The 27,398-nt window shown below is 40.6% G+C and overlaps 1 protein-coding gene and 1 long non-coding RNA gene across 2 annotated transcripts in view; one reads left to right on the forward strand and one right to left on the reverse strand.

The window, feature by feature from the left end:
- Positions 1-27,398, reverse strand: part of Hs6st3 (heparan sulfate 6-O-sulfotransferase 3) — a 711,590-nt gene that overhangs the window by 17,198 nt on the left and 666,994 nt on the right. The gene's annotated exons all lie outside the window — the stretch shown is intronic.
- Positions 54-27,187, forward strand: LOC119088562. The gene is made up of 3 exons (XR_005092231.1): positions 54-159; positions 24,824-24,887; positions 26,989-27,187. It is a non-coding gene; the product is annotated as an uncharacterized LOC119088562 (long non-coding RNA).

Genomic DNA, 27,398 nt, shown 5'->3' on the forward strand with positions numbered 1-27,398 from the left:
ATGTGGTTTGTGACTCAATAGCTCAGTGGTCCAGGCTCTGTTGAACTCAAAGCTCTGGAAAGATCTCAGGGGCAGGATTTGTGGCTAGACAGCAGAAGACAGCAGCAGACAGCAGTTGGGCAGCACAGAGCAAGGACAGAGGGGACAAAGAGCAGACAGGTAAAGGGCTTCTGTCTTACAGGCTCACGTGGCTCCAGGGAGTCCTCTAGACCCCTACAGCCTTGCAGACTTTATTGGAGTGATTTCCCAGTTCAGCGCTCCCCATACCATGGTCTCACAGACTTACACTGGCGGACAGGACCCTGGAGACTACAGAGAATGGCTGTAATTGTGTCAGTTTTTAATCTTCCCAAGGAATCTAAGACCCAAAGCTTCAGTAATATAACAGTAATGGACACTTGGAAATGGCTGTGCAAGGGAATTTGGGTAGCAGCAAAGTTCCTGCAGAGTCACGGTTTTCTTTGTGACTTAATGTAACTACTCTCCCTCCTCTCCCTTCCCCTTCCTCCCTCCCTCCCTCATCCCACCTCAAAATGTTGCAAAGATTCAGAACAGCATTTTATGGTGCTGGCTGGATCCTTAAGTTGGCTATTGCAGATCCTTTATTTGGGAAGAAAAAAATTCAAAGAAAACATGTCAGATTCACCTCATTTGGACAAAGTGTGAGCATGTCCTTTTATGAATGTTGGAAAATTCACTTGAGATGCAGTGAAAAGAAAACAGGTTTCAACACAGAAAGATCTGGGCTCCCGTCCAGACCCACTTGCTTCCGGTGCGACCTAGTTAAAGCGGTGTGATCCTTTAGAGCCCATGTTACTCCATCTTATTTACTGAACTAACTAAATTATAAATGATCCCCACAAAGGACTGAGGGAGGCGTTCAACTAAACAGAGAATCACAAAAGGCCCGGTAGTAACACGTAAGAGATTAGCATTTGCACATTCTACATTTAAGGTCCGCCCTTTCTCCAAGCCTATCAGAGCCACGTAGGCTGTTCAAACGGGGAAACTGTAAATATTGAACCAGTTATGTTAATGACTCTTAAGTCTAGAGTGCCTTTTTATTTGTATAATATTTTTCGTTTTCAAAACACTTTGCTCATGCATTATTTCGTTTTATCCTCTGCATGAGAGGATGTCAAAGACAGCCAAGGACACATTCTTACTCCAGATGTACACAAGATTAAGCTGACTGGAGAAATGAAAGGATTTTCTTTCCTAAGATTAAAAACCAAGGAGTAGTGGTGATAGAACTTTCCCTTCCTCCTTCATTTCCTACACCGACTTACTGTTTGTTTAAACCTATTTGCTGATCTTGCTGTTCATGAGAGCTTCTCCACTAGGTCACAGGGGAGTAATAGACATGGGGCAGACGCTACAGACACAGTCTGAGCCAAGGACACTTGAGGTCATTTGTGACTACTCCGCTTCCTTCTGTTTGCTCCAAAAGATTCAAGGAAAACTAGATATTAACACCGTGTTCTTATACATTCTTTGGATATATTAATTCATTTTCTCTTTAAAGCTAAGAGAAGACAGGGGCTGGAGAGATGGCTCAGAGGTTAAGAGCACTGGCTGTTCTTCCAGAGGTCCTGAGTTCAATTCCCAGCAACCATATGGTGGCTCACAACCATCTGTAATGAGATCTGGTGCCCTCTTCTGACCTGCAGGTGTATATGCAGACAGAACACTGTATAATAATAAATAAATAAATCTTAAAAAAAAAAAAAAACTAAGAGAAAACAACGATTTATAGAAATGAGCTAGAACTACCAAAATGTGGATGTTCCTCCTGGTATTTTAAAAGATTGTGGTAGAATCATTCTGAAATAGTTTTACTTTTTTTTTTTTTTTCTGAGACAGGGTTTCTCTGTGTAGCTCTGCTGTCCTGGAACTCACTATATAGACCAGGTTAGCCTTAAACTCACAGAATTCTGCCTGCCTTTGTCTCCTGGAGTGCTGGGATTAAAGGCCTGGGCCAGCACCACCCAGCAGTTAGACTTGCATTCTTAAAAAGACAGTGTATGGACTTAGAGCTGGAGATGTGTGCAATGCCTGGTGATCTCTCTTCTCTGGATGCAAACAGCCATCAACGTTGATGAAGTCATTGACAGTAACAAATGAGACATGGCAATTCTGTTATTTCCTTTTTGATTCATTGTAATAATTCTATAAGGAGGAACTCTCCCTTACCAACTCCTTGATATCTGGAGGTGTAGGTAAACAGTAAAGATGGATGTTTGATTCATTTTGTTTCTTGGTTTCCCAAATAGTGGGTTGTTTTCCTATTTCTTCCAAACAGGGCTTTTTGTTGTTACTGTTGACTTTAAAATTTTTTATAACATTATAAACTCAGGATCGAAACATTTTTAAATACGCTGTAGCCAGCATCCTCATCAATGTTAAGAACATGCAACATTTGGTCATTGGAAGCTTATTCAAAATGGGTCCTGAATCCTTCTGATAAAACCCTGTTGTATGCAATGGAGCTTCTTAGATGTGCTTGTATATTGAAAGAGTTCCATCTAAAAGAAGACAGAGAAAGAACAGAGCATGAAAAGTGCTTCAGTTTCCAAAGAAGGAAGCAACGTCTGCTCAGCATCTCATCTTGGCCAGCATCACCTGTGCACCATAGTCTCCTCCATCATGTTCTTCCAGGTGGGAGGACTGCTGTTTATGCTAATTGCACCTGTGCATAGTAGGCAGATGGAATAGGCACAACCTTTAGCTTTCATATGTTTTCTTTAGGCCCAGAACATCACGGGGTTTCTCTCGTTTTCCCCTTTCCTGTTAGTCTTCAGTCACCATCTGACATCTGTCCCTGCTAGAACCCACAGGCAGGGGGAGTAATTCATTTGTGACTAAATGCCAGTGTCATTCCACAAACTAATCTAGGAGAAACCAAATTATGCTGGAAGTAATGTGGAGCTCTAATCAGGTTCTCTCCAAAATCCACTTACTCACGATAATTAGCATGAGTTCCTTCCAGAAGCCCAGCGTGCCACATGGCCACTCAATGGGAGCCTTTCAGCCGCAGTGGGCTCTGGAGCACTGCTGTAATTTTGTCTAATTAATAAAGCAATGACGGAAATCTAAAACAATATATGCATAGTCATTTTAAATCTCCCTGCAAAAATTCAGTTCGTACTGTTTCCTCTGCCTTGGGTGTTCCTTTCATTAACTCAAGTGTGGAGCACAGTGACCTTAAATTGCAAATATTTTTCTTCAGGCATGACTGATACATCAGAGAAGCAAAAGCTTTCAACATTTGTTTCTTTAGGATTTTAGCAAACTCAGAAGAGAACACTCATCTGCCCCTCTTCTCTTCGATGTGCAAATCAGAGAAAATAATCTTTAAGATTTTTCAAGATAAATGTAGTTTGAGGCTGAAGGGGTGACTTGTGCATTTGTGTGATCAATAAATGGATTAAAATAGGGAGGGGCATCCTCTTAAGCACAATAACATCCTGCAAGCCCCTGGCTTGCAGTATCCTAAAGATGTTCCTGCTTTTTGATGATTTCTCTTTGTGATGATCAGGGAAAAAAATATCATCAATCCCTGTGTGTCTGTGTGTGCGTGGGCAGAGGTCAACACTGGTTATATTACTCACTTGTTCCCAGTGTCTCTCACTGAACCTTGGCTTACCAGTTTGTCTAGAGAAGCCAGCAAAGTAGCTCTGAGGATCTGCCTGTCTCTCCCTGACACCCCTCCCCTCAGCACTGATATCACAGACATGTACCACTACATCCAGCTGGGGATTTAAACTTAGGTGCTTGTTCTGCAGACACTTACTGATTTAGTCATATTTTCAGTGCCACCAATCCTTTTTAAATTGGCATCTGACACCTGCTACCATCATATGGAGATGATGTGTATCATTGTGATGCTCAACTGGATTTTTAAAAAAAATCAAAGCTCGTAGTCAAATGTAACCATCACCATTAGGAAAACAGTTAAAAGCTTTGTGTTCGTTTCATATTCAGGTAGATGACAGCCACAAGAGGGCTCTAGAATCTTTTTAAACACAAGATGAGTCTTGAGAGCTGTTTTTCTAGTAATTAATTCCCTCAAATCAATATTACCTATTAATGTACATTACAGAGACAAGCTATAGACTTCTGACACTTTACACTCAAGCTAAGGGGAGAATTTCATATAGATATTCAAGGAGCCCACAGGGATTGTAAGTCAAAACCGAAATTAGTTGCACCTGTGATTTCCTGTGTCTGCTCTAGCATAAAAAATCCCAACACTGCAAATTTCATCAAAGGTTAAAACTGCATTTGAAGCGCTGTGTACGTAATGGAACACAATGACCTCCAGTGGATTTTAAAGGCTATCCACTTCCTCTGCCACACCATGCACCCCCAAACAGGCATGGAGGGCGACACAGCAGTTAAAATGCAATGACCCTCTCAGGAGTGGTGGGAATTTGCAAGCCATTAGTTGTAGATGGTTTGGCGCCTGCTGAGAGCCTGATGGTGTGGATGGTGTGGATGGTGTTTGCAGTCTGCACTAGAAGAGAGGCTTCTAACACTAGACAGTGTCAGTCCTCTGTTCAGACCACAAGACTGGGAAGACTCCAGCACTGCACTTGGGTGGAGTTGTGGCAAATAAGGACAGACAGGATGCAGCCCATTGGGATGAAAGAATAGCACCTATCATACCTACACAGGAAATATTGAGAAATGTCCCAAAATGCCTTTTTAAAGAGCAATTTAAATTCTTTTTAGCACAAACTCAGAAAATCCCTCTATGCATTAACCTTAAATGGCTTTTTGGTGACTCTGTCTTCTCCAGTGAAATGGTAACATTGTCCCCCAAAAAAGGTCAACTTGGGTAACAGTTCTATTCCTGTGGGGACAGGGGAGCGACTGCAGCTTTGGGATCCAGTGCATTTCTTTCCAGGTAGCTTGCTCTCTTGGAACACATCATCAGCCAGTTCAGGGAACTGGAGACTACCTGCTGGGGCAGCTTGGGTTTCTCTTGATTAATGATAGATAGGATCTCCATATATCCTCTCTCATTTTCCTTTGTTCCTTGAAAGTAGGAATCACCACTTAGAGCAATCTCTGGTCAGGCAGGCCAGCGTTCCCAAGTCCTCAAGGTGTGTTCCATGCAGCAGAGCTCTCTCGCATAAAACCATTTACTGTTTGGTAAACACCTCCAGTGCTAAATGAACTTAATCTTTTTTTTTTTTTTTTTTGGTTTTTCCAGACAGGGTTTCTCTGTGTAGCTTTGCGCCTTTCCTGGAGCTCACTTGGTAGCCCAGGCTGGCCTCGAACTCACAGAGATCCGCCTGGCTCTGCCTCCCGAGTGCTGGGATTAAAGGCGTGCGCCACCAACGCCCGGCTTAAATGAACTTAATCTTAATGAAACCACATTTTAGATTTTTTAGCTAACACTTGTGAAAGTCAGTGGTTCTCCAAGTTCAGTCACCAGCTGAATACCTCACTCTGCTCTTTAATTTGCCCCAGTCTCTTCAGATGAGAAAAGCTGCCTCCCACATTTTCAGGAACATGCCAGTCATGACTCTGAAGCTGCGGGACTTGAGTGTCCACTCTGACTCTTAATCACGGTGTATGCCACTTCTGTACTTTCCCATATCTACCCAGGATATATTTTTCATTCAAGTATCAATTCTAATTTCCCCCCATCGCCTCTCTTGTTAGAGGACTTCAGTGATGATTTGGGGATTTAGACTAGACTTATGGGTATGCATGAGAAAGAATGGGGTAGCCCAGTAAGGGAAAAAGTTCCCATCCAGCAGGTAGAACCCAGTAAGGGAAAGGCTCACACCCAGAAGGGAGAACCACAGATTTTTGCTTTTGAAAGAGGCACCTCTAGTGAAGTTCAAGTTATTTCTTTGAAATATATTTTGATCTTAAAATAAATTAAACTAACCCATCATTGATCTACCAGGGAGAGGTGTTGTGGGTTAGGTTGGGTAAATTCTTCACTCTGTAGACAATGCTAATGTCCAGCTAGTATCTGTAAATGAAATGTTAGCTGGAAATACAAGTTCTGCAGGTAGTCAAGTGAAATGAGTGAATTAGAGTGGACCTTAATGTAATAATATGGGAATCCTTAGAAAATGAAATTTTGGATAAAGACAGGTAGGCATAGAGAAGATGACAAACAAGTATACGAAGGAGTTAATTCAGAGATCTACATGTCAAGAAATTCCTGACGTGCCCAGCTTCTACAGAAGCTCAGAACAGATCCCCCCTCATAGCCCTCATAGGCACCAACCTTACAATTATCTTAATTTTGGATTTCTAGAGTCGTGAACTGTGAGAGAATAAATATCTGCTTCTTAAGCCAGTCAGTTTGTAATATTTTTGTTATAGCAGTCTTGAGAATATAATACCAAGATATTTATTGGAGAAATCCATGATAGAAGTAATCTACCCTGACTATCAACATTAATGAGCCTACTTTTATCCATGAATACAAACAAATTCACCATGAGTTATTAAATATCTTAGTTCAATTAACAAACAGACAAGTTATCTGGAAGAAATAGGTGATTTAATATATTAGAGAGAGTTTAGAGACGTTACTGCAGCTGTTAAAGAGAAAGGGAGCATGGGAGACAGAAGAGTTGTTAGAAATTGGTTTGCATTCATATCTACAAGTGCACAATAGGCCTAGAGAACAATCAATAGATAAATGTGAAGGTCCAGACAACATACTAGATACAAAGGGAAGAAGACACAGAAAATAAATAATTTAATTTAAGAGACATTGAGTCTATAGATCAAAACTAATTTTGAATAAAATTCCCCAAAAAGAGAAATATGAAACAAAAAGGAAAAATAATGAATGCAAGAATACAATATTTCCTAAGCCTGAAACAATGTGTTCAAGTTGAAAATGCCTAAAGAACTTAAGAATGTAAATAAAATTTTAGAACCCCAAAGGAAAAAAAAAATGAAGATAGAAAATCTTCCAGAAAAGATACTAGTAACAAGAAATAAAATTCAGATTGTCCATAATTTTCTTATAAGACTCCTAGAGGCTAGAAATAATGTATTCATATCTCTAAACTTTCAAGGGGAAATGATTTTAGACATTGAATTCTATGAATGGCCAGGTTATTGACTAAAGCACACAGGTAAAATTTACATATATGTATATAAATATATAATATATATGTATGTACATATGTATATATAATATATGTACACACATACACACACACATATATATACATATACATATACATATATATATACACACACACACACTAAGAACGTTTACCACCTCTACACTCCCTATAGGAAAAAAATTATTTGAGATTTGACAAAAATAGAGGAATCCATTTAATGGTGGAATCAAAGACCCCTGAATTAAACTAGGATGCACAGAAATGCTTAGAATGAGGATGACCTGGACATCTTTAAGAAAAATATGTCTGAGTGGAAAAACAAATATGAAAATCCACAGATTGAATTGCTGTGGGATGTTCTGTATGTTAAATGTGTTGCTCTGATTGGTTAATAAATAAAACACTGATTGGCCAGTAGCCAGGCAGGAAGTAGGTGGGACAAGGAGAGAGGAGAATTCTGGGAAGTAGAAGGCTGAGGCAGAGAGACACTGCCAGCCGCTGCCATGACAAGCGAGATGTAAGATACCGGTAAGCCACAAGCCACGTGGCAACTTATAGATTAATAGAAATGGGTTGATTTAACATAGAAGAACAGTTAGCAAAAAGCCTGCCATGGCCATACAGTTTGTAAGCAATATAAGTCTCTGTGTTTACTTGGTTGGGTCTGAGGTGAGAGAGATTTGTCGTGACTTTGGGCCAGGCAGGAAATCTCCAGCTACATTGAATATTTTAGACAATAATGAAAGGGTCAAAAAACCCTGTCTCTTCAAATGATTAAAAACAAAGACAATGAACAACTCTAAGAAAAATGAAAGGCTAAAAGGGAAAGTTACAGTTAGGTATCAACCAAAAGACAACATTATTGAAGTCCTAAGTTGGCATAAAAAAATACAACCATTTGACTTTTACATGGCATGAAGGAATCCCTGCACACTCCCTAAGGAATCCCTGCACACTCCCTAAGGAATCCCTGCACACTCCCTAAGGAATCCCCGCATACTCCCTAAGGAATCAGTGCACATTTCCTAAGGAATTCCTGCACACTCCTTAAGAAATCAGTGCACTCCCTGAAGGGAGTCCAGTCATTCTGCTTGTTAAGTAACTCGCTTGCTGTTAATATACAGTTATGCTTGCTGTATATTTGCTTTTTGCCTTTTCTATAAAAAAAAATCATCTCAATGAATGAGCTTAGAACTTTAAGTTACCTTGAAGGCCCTGGGTAAAGCCTGAAAGCCTCTCAGAGTGAAGGTCAGATCAAAAGACACAGGGCTCAGTGAGCTGAGCACACTGGGTGGGCGGCACTGACTGTCTCAAAATTGCTCATTGCTGGAGAAAGAAATAAAGCTTTTACTCATCAAATGAAAAATACTTATTTGGTCCATTTGCCCATATTCTATTGCAAAGACGTTAGTGGCCGGGTGGGTAGACCAACCGGGTCTTTACAGAGAGTGGCATGTTGATGCCTTCTAACACCCTCAAGTTACTCCGAATTGTATTTTGTAGGACTGGTTGTCCTGGGGTTGGACTTAGAGTCCATATCAAACTCCTTTCCTGGCTCCTCAAATTTCCTTCCTATTTTTGGGTTTCTTTTTTTTTTTTTTTTTTTTTTTTTTTTTTTTTTTTTTTTTTTTTTTTGTCAAATGCTAAGATAGCTGTGGGGTTGGCCAACCTGCATTTAAGCTACTATCTTTCTGGGAGTAAATTGCAAAATTGATCTTGATACCTAACTGTCTCAGAAGCAAGGGCTTTAAATATAGTTCCCCTGCCAGACTAGAAAAAAAGTAGCAAAGAGGCAGAACTGATCTCCCGGGGAGTGGGTTCAGAGAAGAGCATCAGAAAGATGTAGGCTGTGACCACCTGAGCTTCCAGCACCTTTAATGACAGAAAACTCACAGCTCTAAGCCAGGTTCCCTAAGGTTCTGTTGTACAAGAATCATCCAGTGTACAGAACTTTTTAGAAAAATCCTAAGACATTTATCAAAGATATGTCCTTACTGTCCAAGATTGAAACCTAAGAAGTGCATACGTGTGTGTGTGTGTGTGTGTGTGTGTGTGTGTGTGTGTACATGAAAGCATGCACAAAGACATGCGTGTGCCTGCGTGCTTGTGTGTTATATGTTTTTGCTGCCATTTTAATACAAAGATAACCATTTATATCCAAAAAAAAAAAAAAAAGAAAGGACACTATAATTGTTAGAAAACTTTGTAATGTGTAGTATTTCCCCATAGCTGGGGCCACAGATATCTCCATGCTTGGAGAATAAAATAAAAGAATGGGCAAGCCGATAATTGTCGGCAGGCAATCTAGCCTCCTGTGCAGATTACCATTGTCCTGAGCACTAGTGAGGAGGACCACTGTTGACAGGCTCTTGCAGAGCCATCTTTAGACTTCTTTGCAGGAAAATATTTGTAGACTTGAAATTAAGGGAAATCCTGGGTTCATAGCAGCTTTGGGAAGGGTGTGTGCTGCATCTCAGGCATCCCTGATGCACTGCTTTAGCTTTCTCACCCAGTCCCACCTAGGAAACTCGCAGCCTTGAATACAAGTAGTTTCTGCTATGGTTCCTTCCTGTGCATCCCATGACTTTGTCTGTTCTGGGCACATTCTTCTCTTCTCTCTCTCTCTCTCTTTTTTTTAATCTAAGGGAGTGGTGTTGGGTTTTTTTTTTTTTTTGTTTTTGTTTTTGAAACTGGATCTCATGTATCTCAGGCTGGCTTTGAGCTTGCCTTATATCCAGGTGGGCCTTGAAATTATAATCCTTCTGCATCTACTTCCCAAGTAATGGTAACCACCCTGTCCCATTAATGTGTGCCGTGATCCAGCCCAGGTGACTGAACATGGTTTTCAGTCTATGGAAATAGTGCGGGCCACATCATCGCAGACGTGGGCTCAGCAGTCAGACTGGCTCTTTCAGGTTCGCCTCTTTCATTTCAAACTTTAATGTTCTTCACATACTAAGTAAGGATCTCTTTGGGTGGTGATAATGACTAAATTGCAATGGTAAGTACAAATGGTTATTTTGTATGCATTACTTTCTCATTTGTTTTTAATGAGGGCTCCTATTCACATGTTTTTAATTCCTTAGTCCATGTAGGAGACTCATAAATACCTACTATGTTGCAGCCACTGAGTGTTCCTTTCGATGAAATAATTCCATCATGTTTTTGTACTTTGCAATGAGTCCATTTTCGTCCCGACATAGCAAAAGTTGAATCATATTAAGTTCTTCTTTGATATTCTTTTCACAAATAACTACATTTTTCCTATTTACATAGAGCTTAAGGCATTTACTAAACATTTCCCAAAGATTTCTTTTTTTCTTTTTTCTTTTTTTAACACTCCACCAAGTGAGTGGAAAAGAATCGCTATTCTGATTCAACAATGATTTAGGAACAGGGCTCACATCATATCAGAAGCAGAAAAGACCTTTAGAAATAGGACCATTTCTTCTTGGTCCTCTCTGCCAAGACAGTGCAGGCACAGGCTCCTGATGGTGCCTTATTGCTCCCTAGCTAAGGCGCTGAACATTTCTTTTGCAGGCCTAACATGAGGAACAAGAATGGCTTTTCACGTGTGCAGCTGGCTTTGATACAGTAAAAAAAAAAAAAAAAAAAAAAAAAAAAAAAAAATTCTTTTTCTTCACTAACAAGGAAACGATTCACACACCATCAAGGGGCCCCCCTGTTCCTTCCACCCCAATACTGTTTCCTTATCACCTCTGCTCAGCACACCTTCTGCAGTTGGGAGGTCTTTAGAGAATTTGGTCTTAAATAACCCCATTGTTCATGCCAGGGTATTGTTTGCAGCATGGAGGCACATGATTAAGATGAGGGGGAAATCTGAATCTTCATTTCTTATTTTTGACTAACACAAGTGAGAGGGAAAAATGCCAGAGCCTTTGGCAACATCTCTGTTCCATGTGTCCTCACCCCTCAACGCACACCCGGCACTAACTCAGCAGCAAACACAGCACTCCAGGCAACGCAAGCTTCCCCTCCACAATCAACTTAACTAGAAATCCATTTCAAACATGGTTTTTTAAGATTTGCTCATTAGCCAGAAGCCAAGCTTTGACACCACTTACTGGAGCAAATGATTTAATCTTCTTGGAGCTTTGCTTTTCTTGAGTCTAACTGGTGATAAAAATAGTACCAACTTCCGATGGTTTCCAGTGAGAACTCAGAGACACAGCACCAACACTGAGGGCTCAGCACAGAGCCTGCCCTCATCCACGCTTCCTAACAGCCCGGTAAAGCCAGACGCCGGGCTTTTGTGGAGCACTGGTGTGCTTGTTAGGGCATGAAACAGGCATGCTTCCCCCTTTCACTTCTGTATCCTGTTTCCCTCCCTTACATTAAGGGGAGAGAGAGAGAGAAAGAGAGAGAGAGAGAGAGAGAGAGAGGGAGGGAGGGAGGGAGGGAGGAGGGAGGGAGGGAGGGAGGAGAGAGAGGGAGGGAGGGAGGGAGGGAGGGAGGGAGGGAGGGAGGGAGGAGGGAGGGAGGGAGGGAGGGAGGGAGGGAGGGAGGGAGAGAGAGAGGGAGAGAGAGAGAGAGAGAGAGAGAGAGAGAGAGAGGATTCCTAATATGGATCAGAGCCTGGGACAAAATAGAAGCACCCTTTAGAGGAAGGAATGGATAGTGACCTTCAAATTAAGCCACCATTATAGGGCTCCCCTTTACACCCTTTCCTCCCATAATGTGGAGCTGGGGGTGTCTCACTGTGGACTCCAGGTCTAAACCATGTTTCCCAATCAGCTCTTGTCTGATTTCAGCCATTTCAGGCCCTAATCAAATGGAACTTGGATTCCTATTGGGCCCATTCTTCTTCCTCAATTGGGAATTCCAACAGCAGCATTCTTATATCCTAGCTGTGGGACTGTCATAATGGCACCCAAATCTCACTCTAAATTCCTGGCTCTGGGCACTTAGAACCTTGTGAAGGCCCCTATAAGCCTAGGGAAGGGAGGGGCCATTGTCTTCATCTTTCAAGGGGCCCAATGGCTTACAGTCTTGTCATAGCCCACGACATGCTGAGGCCAGGATGCAAACACACATCACACGCATGCAAAAGAGTGTCCCTAGGCCTTCCATAGCTTTGTCTAGTGTATAGAGGAATTACAGCTATGTTCAGGACCCTAGATCAAACAGTCCTGGCCTCTGGGAGTTCAGAGACTGTACAGCGTCCTTTGGAGTTTGGCCCGTGGACCATCTGCACACCACCCTGGCAACATCTAGATGTTAACCATTCTGAGTTTCTACTTTCCCAGACATACTTCAGGATCCCTCTGTGGTGGATATGAGGTTTCTACATAGAAATTATAATTATTTATTTATTTATGTATATATATATATATTTGTGTGTGTGTGTGTGTGTGTGTGTGTGTGTGTGTGTGTACAGATGCCTGCCATGGGATACTTGCAGAGACTCAGGGGGCAATTTGTGGGAGTTTTCTCTCTCCTTCTGCCATGGGGGGCCCAGGGATCAAACTCAGATCCTCAATTTTTTCTGCAAGTACATTTACCTACTGAGCAATCTCTCCTCTCCATTTTCTAATGAGTTTTGCCAGATCACTGTTAAAGTTGAAAACTACTAAGCTTCAAATTTAAAAAATATATATAATGATGGGATAAATATGGCAATATTTTATTTGTGCTGAAATGTGATTTTATTTGTATGTTAATAAATAAAAGTGCCTGAGTGTCAGAGTTAATAACATGTCATTTAGCAGAAGTCTGGCAGTGGTAGCACATGCCTTTAATCCTGATCACATGACAGGCAGATCTCTGTGTGTTCAAGGACATAGCCAGCTTGGAGACACACACCTTTGATCTCAATACCAACCATAGAGACCTGGAGGTCTGTATAGACAGGCAGTGACGAGGAGGTCATGTGGTTGGATTTACAACCAATGAGAAGGCAGAACAGAAAGTCAATAAAAAGACAGACACACAGGAAGTAGGTCTCTTTCTCAGGGGAAGGACGGCAGCGGTAGCAGGTGGTAAGAAGGTGGTCTCAGCTCTTGACTACTGCTGTCTGACCTCCGGGCTTTTAACTCTGCATTTGGCTCTGTGTTTCTTATTTAATAAAGCTGTTCAGAATTACATCTACAGATAAAACAATGTATTTTTAGGAAACCCTTCTAAAACATTCATCCATAAGGATGCTTTTCTTGCCAATCTTATCTTCGTGAATACTTGGCCTGAATCTTTTCTAGGGCTGCTTAAATCCACCAAGCATAATTCTTAGTTAGGAAGAGTCATGTTAGCATTGGATTACAATAAAAGTTTTATTACTAGACTTCAGTTTAAAAAAAGAAATACGTTATTGCAGGGCTGACGTGAGCTATAACTCACACATGTTGCACATTCAAGCCCAGGTTAAGAGCCGTTTCCCAGTATAAGATGTCAAGGCAAGAGCTCACATGGTTAGGGGTGGATTCATAGGTTTTCAATTACAAATTAGCCTCCCTCTAGCTGTGTTCTGTCCTATCATATTTCTGGGGAACTTCTCACTCCCCATTCCATCTCCACCCTGTCACCCCACCGCCGCCTGCCTGGCTTCCTTCCTTTCCCCTTGGAATCCTTTATACCATTTCCCTCACCCATTGACTTTCAAAACTGCCTTATCTCCAAGACAACAGTAGGGTCCCCAAAGAAGCTTCCACTTCATAATTTAGTGTTAGATTCTCTGGAATGTAACACTTTTTTTAATGTACTTTTCAAAATTAAGTTTTTCAATGACGTGACCTATTGACGGCTTCCAAACTCCTGTGTCCATATTTTCCCTTTTCTCTTGTAAGCACTGTGTCAGTTGGGATAATGTGGCTCATGTGCATTTCCTAGCCTATCTCTGACTCTCAGTGACCTAAAACAACTAAGGCTTCATTTATGGAAGTGATAGGGCCATGGTCAGTTAGCAGAGGCTAACTTCATCTTCATACTCCACAGGCGTCTGAGCCAGGGCCCTCTCATCCAGTGTTGGCCACTAAATCTGGAGGGTAAGGAGGGCTCTAGAGATACATTAGCAGTGATGGGCTTTGACCTGGGAGCAGCACATGCCACTTTCACCACCCACTCGTTCATCAGAAGTAGTCACACGGTACCACAAAACTTAGTGAATCCAAGGCAGGCCACCCTGTGGCTCAAATGGGGGAAAATTGGTTAAAAGCACTCATGACTATCAAACCTTCTTTTTTTCACATCCTTTCAATATTAAATACTGAGCTCAAGTTATTCTTTTGTTGCTTTTCCGACAGAGCCCAGCTGGATGGCAGCGGTCTCTTTTTCCTTTTGTTCTTACTTTCTCTTCCATTTATTTGACACTGTCAGACTGACACATATTCTAAGTTATTATTGCATGCATATAGGTCTCGTGTCCCCTGAGACCAGGACTTGTATCTTTTTGAAAGTCATTCAACCACAGTTAAGAGCCCATAATAGATATTTAATAGCATATCTAGGCATTGATTACCTTTCTAAATTATAGTTAAAATATGACATCCATAATAACTACATTTCCATTTTGTCCCAGTGATACAAATGCTCCCTGCTCTGTGAAGTTGGAGTCCTTATGTAGCTGGTTGAATTCTTCTGGAAATCCTTTCAAACATGTTCTTACAGTCTGGCTTATAAAGGACCTGCAGCTTATGAAGCACTTGTTAGAATTTCACACGGATCTCAAATGTACTGGACAGATAGTACCCCACAAATAATGAGGACCCAATACATATCTTTTGACTAATGTATTCTATGTTACATTATTAGAATGGCCCTAATGTTAAATTAACTCCCTTTAACAGATGAAGACATTGGTTATCAGTTAGGGAAATACGTACTTAAAAAATATAATCCACAGCTGTTGGTCTAAAGTTTGTGAGTTTCCACCAGCTTGGTTCAGCTGTCTCTGTAGGTTTTCCCATCATGATCTTGAGCCCCCTTGCTGATAGAATCCCTCTTCCCTCTCTTCGACTGGACTTGCAGAGCTAGGCCTGGTGCTTGGTTGTGGATCTCTATATCTGCTTCCACCAGTTACTGGGTGAAGGCTCTATGATGACAGGATATTCACTGATCTGATTGCAGGGGAAGGCCAGTTAAGGCGCCCTCTCCACTGTTGCTAGTAGTCTAAGCTGAGGTTGTTCTTGTGGATTCCTGGGAATTCCCCTAGCACCGGTCTCTCCTAGTGACCTTATTTTGGAGTAGTTCTAGCTCTCCATAACAGCAATTCCTTGCCTACCTCTGTGTCAGAATTAGCATCTTATGACTTATTAGGTAAAAACCTCTTTAGAATCTCTTACCTTAGCAGACCACTAGCTCCCACCAAACCAAAAGCTAAGGATGGAAACTCATCAGATAGCACCTGGGACCAACAGAAAGGTTTCTTTCATCTCGTGCCCTATTTTCAGATGTATCCACCAATGCATTTTAAACTTGATTTGATTTATGAATTTTTTTATTCTATAAACCTCTAAAAACTTCATGAAACTGCTTCTGTATTGGACTATGGAATCTGAGGTAACTTAAATGTGTGTTCCTGGGAAACGGTCACTGAAATGGCTCCAGAATTAAATATCTCTTATTCATTATATATATACATATATATACACACATATATATATGTATATATAATATATAATATATACACAAGTAATTATACATAATATACATTATATTCCAATATATTATAATTATAATATTTAATTATATATTATAATTGTTATATTATAATATAATATAAGTATTATATTATATATAATTATATATTTATATTATATATTATATTATATATTCCAATATTCTAATATAACACTAAACTTCTGTAAAAATTATTGAGAGAGCTGGGTATGATATAGCTTATGCTTACAATTGGGAACCACCTGGGAAGACTAGGCAAGAGAAACTCTTGAGTTCAAAGCCAGTGCTATGTAGGGATTTCTAAGAAAGCACGAGAAACAGGTGGAGATCCTACATCAAAGCAACACAAAACAACTATGATCATTGTGTCAATCTGAAGAAGCTAACTCTACATGGTTTACCCAAGTGAGGGACATTTATGTTAGGTGTGAGAGACATGGAGAGGGCAGAGAGTGTAGTGGAACTGGAGGGACTGGAGAAAGAGAGAAAGAATGATATTCATAAAACAAAATGAGGTGAAGGTGGAGATATCATAGGGAGAGTTCTGCCTTGGGACTGGGGACAAGGGACATCCACTTCCCAGCTTGCTATCACAAGGCACCACAAGCTGAATGGCACACACAGAAACCACTTGCAGTTCGAAGGTTAGGCTCAAGATCAAGATGGCAGGGAAGGATGTGTCCCAGTTGGAATAGTTCCCACTGTTCTTAGCTAAAATGTCACACTCCTGACCTCTGCCTCCAGTGGACATTGTGTGCATGCCCATGTCAAGCATCCAGTTACCTACAATAACCTTGATTCCAAATAAGACTGTGTCTTGGGGTCACAGAGGCTAGTACTTCAGCACAGGGATTCTCAGAGGTCACCATGTAAACTACAATGATTCTGCAGGGAATCCAAGTGCTGTGTGGAAGACAGAATTTGGAATGGATGGTAACCACAGCATCTATGGACATTTCCAGTGCTTTCCTGGAAACTATGCTCATGATATCGCAGGAGTCATCTCTCGTGTTCTTCACAAATGATTAAGATGTCACTTCCACTTTCTAGATGCTTAGAAATAAAGACAGAGAGAATCTGAGTTCCGAAGCCAAGGCCTCATAGGTAGTTGAGATAGATTTGGTGCCATGTATTTCTGATTCAAGCCTCTTGCTCCTATTTTTTATGGGTTTACTCCAATGTGGAAGCCCATGAGTGGTGATCTCATGGACAGTCATCTGGGATAAAGGCTCAGATTTAGCAGATCTCATATGAGAGAATGTGTGGATCTGTGAGAATCTGTCCAAGCCTGAGAACATATGAGTCTCACAGGAACCTGCAACTGAACCATCAGCAACAAACTGACTCATAATTATTAAACTTATATGTTGGTCAGCTCATCCAGTTACCTAAAACCACACTTTAAAAACTGATTACTAAAAGTCTAGAAGCTGTAGGGAGCACTTGCTACTACCAATGTCTTCTATTGACCTACGTTATTATTTTATAACATTTGCTTTGATGTTTTTCCAAGAAGATTATTGTGGCCATAACCTGACTGGACTGTAATGCTCTTTCCAATTTGGTCTTAAATGCCATTTGCTGGGAACAGCCTTCTCTCATCTGCTCCCAGTTACCCTCAGTGTTCATAAATCTATGCCCCCAAGCTGTTACTGTGTTTTATTTCAATCATTTATTTAAACATTGGTGTGTAATTCTGGATTATATGCTCTGGGATGGGAGGGGCTCAGTCTATTTGGTTTCCCATGTGTCTCTAAGGTCTGACAAATGTTCCATAACATTTCTATGAGTTATGAATATTAAAACTAACTGAACTTTGGCTAGACTATCCATTATCCTGGGGCTTAGAAATTATTCAAATTGTTTTGTAAGGAATGTGTTGGTCATTCTCCAGGTGAGCTGACAGTGACCTCCTGCCTTGTATGTTCTGTTTGTCTCGCACATTTATAAGGTGGAATCAGTCATACCTCTAGCCGTAACCTTATTGTTAATGACTGATAGAAATTTCACACACTCATAACCAGAAAGTTAATAGAGGACCTGAAATAGAATTTTTGCAACTTTTTTTAAGGCTAGAACTAGAACTATCCAGAAGCGTGGATATCATAAACCATATGCAAAGTGTTAGAGTCCCTACATACCTAGAATACAAGGGCATACTTTCTTCAGAATATTTTTAATTGAACATCATTTAGATACAAATGCCAAGCAATAACTTTATAATTTGAGAACGTTGTCTTAGATTCACTGCTGCTGTGGGATGCCTTTCTATATGCTGTGAATATGTGTTACTCCCATTGGCTAAGGAATAAAGTTGTTTTGGCCTATGGCAAGGCAGCTTAGAGGCAGGCAAGAAATCCAAGCAGAGATACAGAGAGAAGAAAGAGTAGGGAGAGAGGCCTAACCATGGCCCAAGGAGCAAGATGCCAGCAGGTTGGTAATGTCATGGCCACGTGGCAAAACAACGATGAATAGAAATGGGTTAATTTAAGATGAAAGAGCTAGCTATCAAGAAGCCTGCCATAGGCCATACAGTTTGTAAATAACAGTAAGCCTCTGAGTGGTTATTTTATAAGTGGCTGCAGGACCGCAGGGCTGGGCAGGATTGGAGAAACTTACCACTATACACTGTAAAGATACTTTTATGGAAATAGGTTGCTACATTTCCTTAACTTCTTACTGGCCACACTTTTTGCTGGTCACACAGGCAAAATAGCAAGTTCTGTACTTTGCTTATGTAGAAAAAACACACTTATTTTTTTTCGAATAATTAAGTCTTCAATGCCTTGACTTGAAAGATAGGATATCACAACCACAGTCTCTTCCAATAAGGGAGCAAAAGCAATACAGAATATCAGTGAAAAGCTGACTCACAGAGTTTGGCACACTGTGAGCTATGGCTAGGTATGGTCCATTTGTGCCGTCATTATAGCCACCACCACCACCACCATCACCATCACCATTACCATCTTACTTTTTTGGCATTTAGGGTTATAAAACTCTAAGACATGTTCCTGGTCACAGATACCAGGTAAACCTACTTTATAAATAACCTTAGCTTTGTTGAATTTTTTCCTACCCTTAGTTGTTCTTAAACCAGTTTCCTCATTTACCTGTTTCTGAGTTCTTGCTATTCATGCTTTGGAGCCTTGCAGCCTTTGTGAAACAAGGTGAGGGGTCAATGCCTGAAGACATTTGTGTAGTGTTTGCAGAAGGGAAGCTGGGCCATGAAGAGATGATGTGATCAGTACCCAAAGGGACCAAGTTGGAGTCACCTGTCTCCTGACTCTTTGATTGTGACTCTTCTGTTTTTGCATAGAATACCACAGAAGCTTCTCTTTCACGGAGTTTCTACACTGAACCCCCAAAGAGGCTGATGTGGCTTCTACCATTGTTTGTGCTGCTCTTCCTGTCGTGATGGAGATGTTCCTCCTAATTCAACACAGAAGCTCCCTGAAGGAAGGACGCTGAGAGCACAGATTACACAGATGTGGAAAAAGGAAGGACACCTGGAGTGTCCTGGACCCTGAGCAGCCTCAAATTCACATGGTGTGCTGATGTGAATAAGGAGCCTAAGACCATTATTAAGGGAAGAGAAAGTCGGGTTCTCTTCATTCCCAGTAGTGGCTACGATGAACCTATGGGGTGAAGAAAGGGGAGCAGCCAGACACAGAGACCATGTGAGTTAGTGGGTCTCTGTGTGTAATAAACACAGGTTTAGAGTAGATTTTGTAAGCCCCTGTCTCTGCCCTTAAATACTCAGATGCAGACCTTCCTCTCTCCTCATAGCACATGGCTTCTGAAAGCACACAGAGGACATTAGGGGCTACCAAACACCTCACTTTTCTCTAAAGAGATTCATTTTTCTATGTGCCAATAAATTCAGTTGCATGTTTCTCCACCACTCACTACTACCCCAACTTCTGACCATACAAGGATGTGTTACTCCACCCCATACACCCCAGCACAACAGAGTGGAGACCCCTGGAGGATAGCAGAAACAGCAACCACCCTGCAGGTCTATGACCCCATGAATGCTAGTTTTCACTCAGAGGAACTGCAAGTGATTGAGGGGAGGACCCACCTCCCTCACTGATCCCCACAGCACAATGTCAGAAATGTCTTTTTAGGATAATTCCTTTCTACCCTGACATATAGCAAGTAGACTATATTTCTTCTTATTTACTAAGTGCTTGTTTAAGAATATTATGGGCTAGAAACAGAATCAGGATTTCCCCTGTCAAGATTCTAGATGTTAACTTTGTGTATGCCCTAGCACAAAACTTCCTGCCTACCTCTGTAGCAGGAATCTTAAAAGTTCTTATTAATAAAATCAAACCCGAGGCCAGTTATCGGGGTCAATGCTGGTAGATCAGAGAGACAGAACAAGCCACAGCTATCTCACCTTGCCAATTCCTCAGCTGGTCCTGTTTCCTCAGACTGGAAGCTTCTGTGTCCTCATCCCAGTGGCTCTCAGCTGAACTGCTGCTTAAAAGCCTGAATGCTTAACCAGCCACATGTTTAACCAGCCAAATACCTCTAGTTTCTGGTCCTCAAGCCTTATATACCTTTCTGCTTTCTACCATCACTCCCTAGGATTAAAGGCTTGCTTCCTGGGATTAAAGCACTGAGGATTTTCAGGAAGGTTTTCATGTGTCACGTGCAAAACCAACACCAACAGATTCTTGTCTAGCTTGAACTGAAGGGCAGAGGAGATGATGCCATGGTGAGTCACCATGCCTGGCTGTTTCCAATGTGGCCTTGAACTCACAGAGATCCCAGATAGATTTCTGCCTCTGGAATGCTAGGATTAAAGGCGTGTGCTATCACTGCCTAACTAGTGGCTTTTCTGTTCTCTGACCCCAGATAAGTTTATTAAGGTACACAATATTTTGGGGAACACAATACCACCACATACCTCCTCTCAAAACTGGACATAAAACTATTAATAAAATCCAAATTCTGGCAAGATTTCAATTTCAAACATATGTCTGTTTTGTTCCAGAAGAACTGAGTCCTAATCTTCATTTTAATTCGGTCTTTGTGTGTGTGTGTGTGTGTGTGTGTGTGTGTGGTCATAATAAAAAGAAAAACCAACCCAAACACATTTTCTTATCAGTTTGTGCATAACCATTCTCACCTGTCCCCTTGGGTACAGCAAGGATTAATGGCTTCTTTTTCCTAACAATACTCCAGTCCCTCCCCGGTACTAAGTTAGGGATATGAGCCCATTAACTGCAAATGTTGCTCTGGTGGCCTTCAAGGATTAATGTTCTTCCCAAAGCCCAGGACTTTCAGGTACAAATATGGTTCAATGAGTTAATGGGCTAATTAGTTAATTGTCAACTTGGCAAAGATGAGAAGTGTTACTGTTTTTGCACTTTTAATAAATTCCAGGAAGTAACAACCATGGGGAGAAAGCACTGAGGATTTTCAGGAAGGTTTTCATGTGTCACGTGCAAAACCAACACCAACAGATTCTTGTCTAGCTTGAACTGAAGGGCAGAGGAGACGATGGCACTAATGATATCCCATGGGTAACCCCAGCAACCAGAGAAGCTGGAAAAAGAATGGGAGTCATTATTTAAAAGTCCTTTTGATGTGCCTGTCATAAAGAACAATGGGAAGTCAGGAGAGCAGAATTGTGGTCTATTTCCTTATTACCAGGTGCGAGTGATATTACGTCGTATGATACATGAGCTGGGGCGAAATCTGGCCTGCTGCATAGCCAAATAGGAAGCACAGTGAGGCATTTTACAGTGAGGCATTGCAATGTGATTGAAAAAAGATTGTTTTATAGCCATAGAAAAGAGCAAGGTGAGCATATATGAAAGTGTGAATATTCTATAAATGAGAGCAAGACCAGCCCAGCACAGAGCATCTGAGTCACAGTTGCCATTAAGAAGGGGAAGTCATTGGAAGATGTTCAACTGGTTGGTTACCATCAGAGACTACACAGCTCTGACAACCTGTTTCTAAGGAGAAAAAATTAAAATTTCACAAGCCTCTGGATGGTTTTGGACTGTGTTCAATCCCTGAGCATACCAGCACATTTTGAAGATTTGGAAATCGTACACAGAACGGTCACAGACTGAATGATGGATAATTAAGCATTCCTAGTTCCACAGGAAGCATATTTAATTTAAGGTACTTGCCAATATAGTAGTTAATAAGACTTCTGGGAATAGAAAAAGTATATATGAAGAACTGATAAAAAGTTTTTATCACAAAGTGAGATTTGGTGAGAAAGAAGAAAGCTTCCCAGTGGAACACATGAACCCAACGGTATAGTTCCCATTCTCTACAACCAAGTCACTCCTTGACAGCCATTTGTGTTTCGGATTCTGTGAGGGTGGTGCAGAATCTCTCACCTGTCTCTGCTGTAGTCACACCTTCTTCTTTAATACAGCTCAAGTTCTAAATTCTCTTGTTTTCACTCTTCTCATGAAATGAGAACTCTTGATATCTCTAAGGTACTAACAATTGTTCATTGTTGCAAAGGACTGCACATCGATGGGTCAGGATTTAGCCAGATTTGTCCATAAGATACAATATGACATCTATTTGGGGGTAGCTTCTCCTCAAGTTTTCCTCCCTGATAAATTACTTGTGAGAAATCCTTTCTCAAATAATATACTTTGAAGTGTTTTTTAAATTAGTTCATCTAATTTATAATTAAAAGGAAAAATAAACTTTAGGTAAAGCTGAAAGAGTAGTTTTAGCTAAATAGTGATGTCCTATGCCTTTAATCCCAGCACTTGGGAGGCAGAGTCAGCTTTGTGTACAGAGTGAGTTCCAGGACAGCCAGGACCATACAGAGAAACCCTGTCTGGAAAAACAAACAAACAAAAAAAAAAAAACAGAACAACAGCAACAACAAAACAAACCAGGAGAATTTCTAGAGAGAGCCCAAGTCATTAATATAATTCCTAAGCCCCTAATCTGTCTATGATAAATATGTGAAGTTCTGCTCATATATGATGATAAATCTCATTATTATTGACTACAGCTGACTTGAGTGCTCTGTTGGTGGGTAAGACATTCTTATAATCCAAAAGAGATAACCATGTATAGATCCCTTAACCCCTGTTTGTTCCAGAAATAAATGTGAATCTATATATTTACTAATCAGAAATAGCATTGAGGCATGAGATTTGATCCTGTCTGTTGACAGTGAAAACTTGGGCAAGTCAGTCACACTCTGTATAAAGACACAATAATCACCCAGCCAATGAGTTGGACATCTTCCAATAACTTTTCCCTATTAATAGTATCAGTCTCCTAGATGCATAACTTTCTCTTATGAATAGTATCAGTCTCCCAGGTGCCCAGGTAGTGGTCTCATTTCACTCTTATTTACTGACTAGATCACAAGAACATTTACAAAACTGTAATACTTGGCAAGAGAGAGCTCAGTAGTAATACATAAAATGCAAACACATATACCATACAAAGGCAATTCTGACAGCTGTTTTCAAATAGGAAAACAAATCAAGTGAGAAAATAAACACCATTCAAGCAGCAGGATAAATAAACCTTGAAATGCATATGGTATATTGGACAGCATCTGTGCATATAATTTAAAGCCTAATTCTTCATACCTGATCTATAATTAAGTGCAAAAGTATCAGTATTTTTCTCAGACCTCTTAAAGAACCTGGAGTCTGAGGTCTCTTCCATATATGGAATCATTGAGATTATCAGAGAAAGATCAAACAAGGACAGATGGAGTGGCCTGGGATGAAGGTAGAGAAGAACAAATTGAATGTGCTGACCCAGAAGCCAAGGGAAGAGAGAGATCATGGATCTGGAGTTGAAAGCCATGTGTAACACTGCTACTGAAACTTAATGTAAGAACAGAGAATGGCCATAAGGACTTTGGTGAAGAAAGGAGATGAAAACATGATTGGATTGTGTTAAGGTGTATACGAGGTTGAGAAGCGGGATAATAGGTATATACCCATTTTATATTTTGATTATCTTTATATCATGATAAAAAGAAATAGTGCAATGATGAGAACCTCTAAGCCCAAGGTTATTTTCCTTCTCTTCAGGAGGTGAAAAAATGTGCCTGTGTGCTAATGCAAATGATACAAGAAAGGGAGAAGCTGACATGTCAGAGAGAAGCCAGGTGGTGGCAGGAAAATGGTCCTTGAGAATGGAGATAATAATGTGATATTTGACCTTTGATAATGTTCAGAAAATGTTACTCATTATCCCAATACGGGGTGAAGGAAGGGTGCAGACAGACACAGGTATATTGATAGACTTACTGTCGAGAAAATAGGTGGATTTCTATCTGAGGGTTGCTATCCTAGACAATACAACAACAACAACAAAAAAAATCAACAAAAATGAATTTCCCAGAAATGAAGCAAATTATCTTGTACATTTTCCTTGTAGATTTCAAATTATTGGTTCTTAGATAAAAGCACAGAATAGAATAGAATTTGTCTGTAATTAGAGGACACTCTGATTGTCCAGGGAGCCCTGAATGGGCAGCTTCCCTAGACTCAATGTAGTACAAACACTTTGGGACACAACAATCACTGACTTAATGAGAAAATCAATTCTATGATCACTTTTGAAATAGTTAGTGGTAACCCAATAGAAAGAAAACAGTACAGGCTTAGAAGACTTGAGGTTCCCACCCTGCTCATATCTGATATACATTATAGAATACAGGGCACACATTTGATCTTGTCTTCACTATCCTTTTTCCACTTGCATACAAATTATTAAATAATATTTGAATGTTAGATTTATGATATGAAAATCAAATTGTATGCCAACAACAGCAGCAACAATAATGCCCCAGGAAGGAAAGAGGATTATTATTCATTTAGTATCTTCTATGAACAATAGTTCTGAACTGTAATATTTTTCCTCCCTATGCTCATACATACACCACATGTGCAAATACACAGTGTCAGGAACTCAACTGTGTCCTTCAAAAATTCACATTTTTGAGGTTTAATTCTCAGCACATTAGGAAGTTATTGTGTTGGAGATGGTTTAAAAATCTGACTCAATTAATGTTCCTGTGGACACCAATCTAATCTCTTGTGTGTCTTTCTCAGAGGAGCAAATGGACACACAAGAGACAACTGTGCAAGATGAGAGGACCCGATGAAGACACAGTGAGTAAGTGTCTGTTTATAAAGTAAGAAGAGAAATTTCAGAAAGAACTAAATCGACTGAGGCCTTGATCATCTTTTAGCCTCCATAAATGTAGTATTTACGCAGACATTTCCTTTAAGCCTTCTTTCCTAAGACTGTCACAGCAGCCCGAACAAGCTAACCCGACTTCCTTTTCTCTCTCCTTCCTTTCTCTCCTCTCTCTCTCTCTCCTGTCCTCTTTTTCTCCGCTCCTCACTTCTCTCTCATCCTTTCTTAACCATAAAGGTAGGTGTTAGAATTTTCATCTTACAGTGGATGAGAACACCACAGTTCAAAGAATTAAGTGACTTCCTTGGGGTCACTATGCCCAGTAAATGCTTACAAAGTGTACAGGAATTCTAAGTTACCCTTTAACTAAACAGAATGGTGAAATATTGAAGCTGTGGAAACACGACTTTCTGAAAGGCACTTGAAGTTGTTTCCCACAACCACGTTCTGAAGCAGGCTCCCAGATAGTGTGCTATGACATCACAGCTCTTTGCTGTTGTTGTTTGTAGGGCTATAAACCCACTATCTCTTTGAGGTTTATTAGAATTTTTAAATGTCCTTCTTATTGCACTTTTTACTGGTCCCTTATTGCAATTCTATCTTTCAAACTCAATTAACCAAATTGTTTATTCTTGCAGCCTTTGTTCTCATCTCAGGCAAGATCATTCTAGGGGATTACAGCTTGCCAGTGTAGCAACAAAGTGCTTAGCTGGGGACTCTGAGCAGGATCACACTTACTAGGACAGTGTTGTCATGAGATGGTCCCTGTGTCAGCTCCGCCATATACTCTATGGTCTTGCAAACATCTGGTCTCCCTGTTTTCCCCTGCAGCACTCTCCTTCCATTAAAAGTGGAGCCAAACATCTCCCTTGGGCATCTTCTCCTGGGAACTGGGTGACTTCCAGTTGAAGGGTCAATAAATATAATTAAAAGGCTCATCCAACTGGATCTTTCTCTGAGTGTCTTCCCTTGGAGGGCCAATCGTCTCCAACTCATAAATGGATTTTTAAAATCATGAGGTCTGTGAAAGGTTGCAGATGCCCTCAGCCTATTGATTTGCCTAGTTTGATGTTTAGTCAGTTGTAGTCAGTCCTCAACCAATGAAAGGCACACCTCTATTTGTAGAGTTAACACATAATATGCATTGTGTTATTGTCTGACTAATAGGGCCCCCAAAGGAATGCCTGTCCACGCGGCTGCCCTACAATGATTCAGGTAGACATAATAACAATGGAAGACAATCAGGAGGCAGCCAACCTCTTGGATAATTACTGAGACAGGTGTCTCTCTCCTTCTGTATGTCACTCCTGTTCTTGGCTAAAACTGTTCAAACTGTTATGACTTCTTTCTCATTATTAAGAAACCCAAAACTTGACGAATTCAAGTCCAAAGTCTTAGACCCATTAAGTCTGATACTACTTCCCCATCAGTCAACTAAATCACATCTCAGTCAACCAGCACTGACATTGCACACATCTCAGCCAATCAGCACTGACATGGCACAGCATCTCAGCCAATCAGCACTGACATTGCACATCAACTCAGCCAATCCGCACTGACATGGGCAAATTTGTTCTCTTGTTAAGAAGTCAGCCTTCAAAACTTCACCACATTGGTTCTTTATGGCAGTAGTCTGAACTACTGTTTAGAAGTTTGGGTGCCTAGTGATTCTGTGAATTATTGGTTTATTGTCATATCATTCAAAGAAAATGCCAGTGCTGTTTACTTAAAAAAATGTCTTTTGCATCTGAAATTTTGCTAAGATCTGCTTATCAATGTCACACAAAAAAGGAAAATGTGATGAGGCCTGAAACCTTCATATATAAAGTTTCTTCTCTTTCAAATAAAGGCCAGTAGCCAATCAAAAGTCAAGATTTCATTTTCAGTGATTGACTTAGACAAACTAAAGGCTGAGTAAATGCTGGATGAATTATATGTGTTGACTGCTGTTTAAAATATATGGGATCTGTTTCTAAAAGGTGGGAAATGAGAGGGAGCAGATTTGTCAGTATTAATGGTCACAGCAAGGGTAACCTTAATGGCAATTTTACTTTATGTTGCTCTTTTCCTTCCAAAGATCCCAAGTCTACAGATGTGCCAGGGGAACAGACCACAGCTGGACGTGCATTGATGACCCATGTGCTAGATAACTCTGCTTCATTGCCATCAAGAAGCAGCTCCTCCAGAAATCGGCTTCCTGCCATTTGCTGGGAATTGCACAAGGGGTGTTTGTTGCCATGGGATGAGGGTAGAAAGATAAAGTTCTTCAGTGAAAACTGGTCTCCCAACTTGAAGCCTTTTCCGTTAGATGAGCTTCTCCTCAGGCTCTGGGGGACCAGGCTGGGAATAATTAAAAAAAAAAAAAAAAAAAAGCCAGGAACTTGATGAATACAAGTATAACTTTTACACAAATTCTTTATAGTTACACTTTTATTGTATTTTTGTTTGAAAAATTCAAAGGTGTTTTAATGAAAGAGTAACAAAGTC

The sequence above is a fragment of the Peromyscus leucopus genome, chromosome 9 (assembly GCF_004664715.2).
Source record: "Peromyscus leucopus breed LL Stock chromosome 9, UCI_PerLeu_2.1, whole genome shotgun sequence".
NCBI classification, from domain to species: domain Eukaryota; kingdom Metazoa; phylum Chordata; class Mammalia; order Rodentia; family Cricetidae; genus Peromyscus; species Peromyscus leucopus.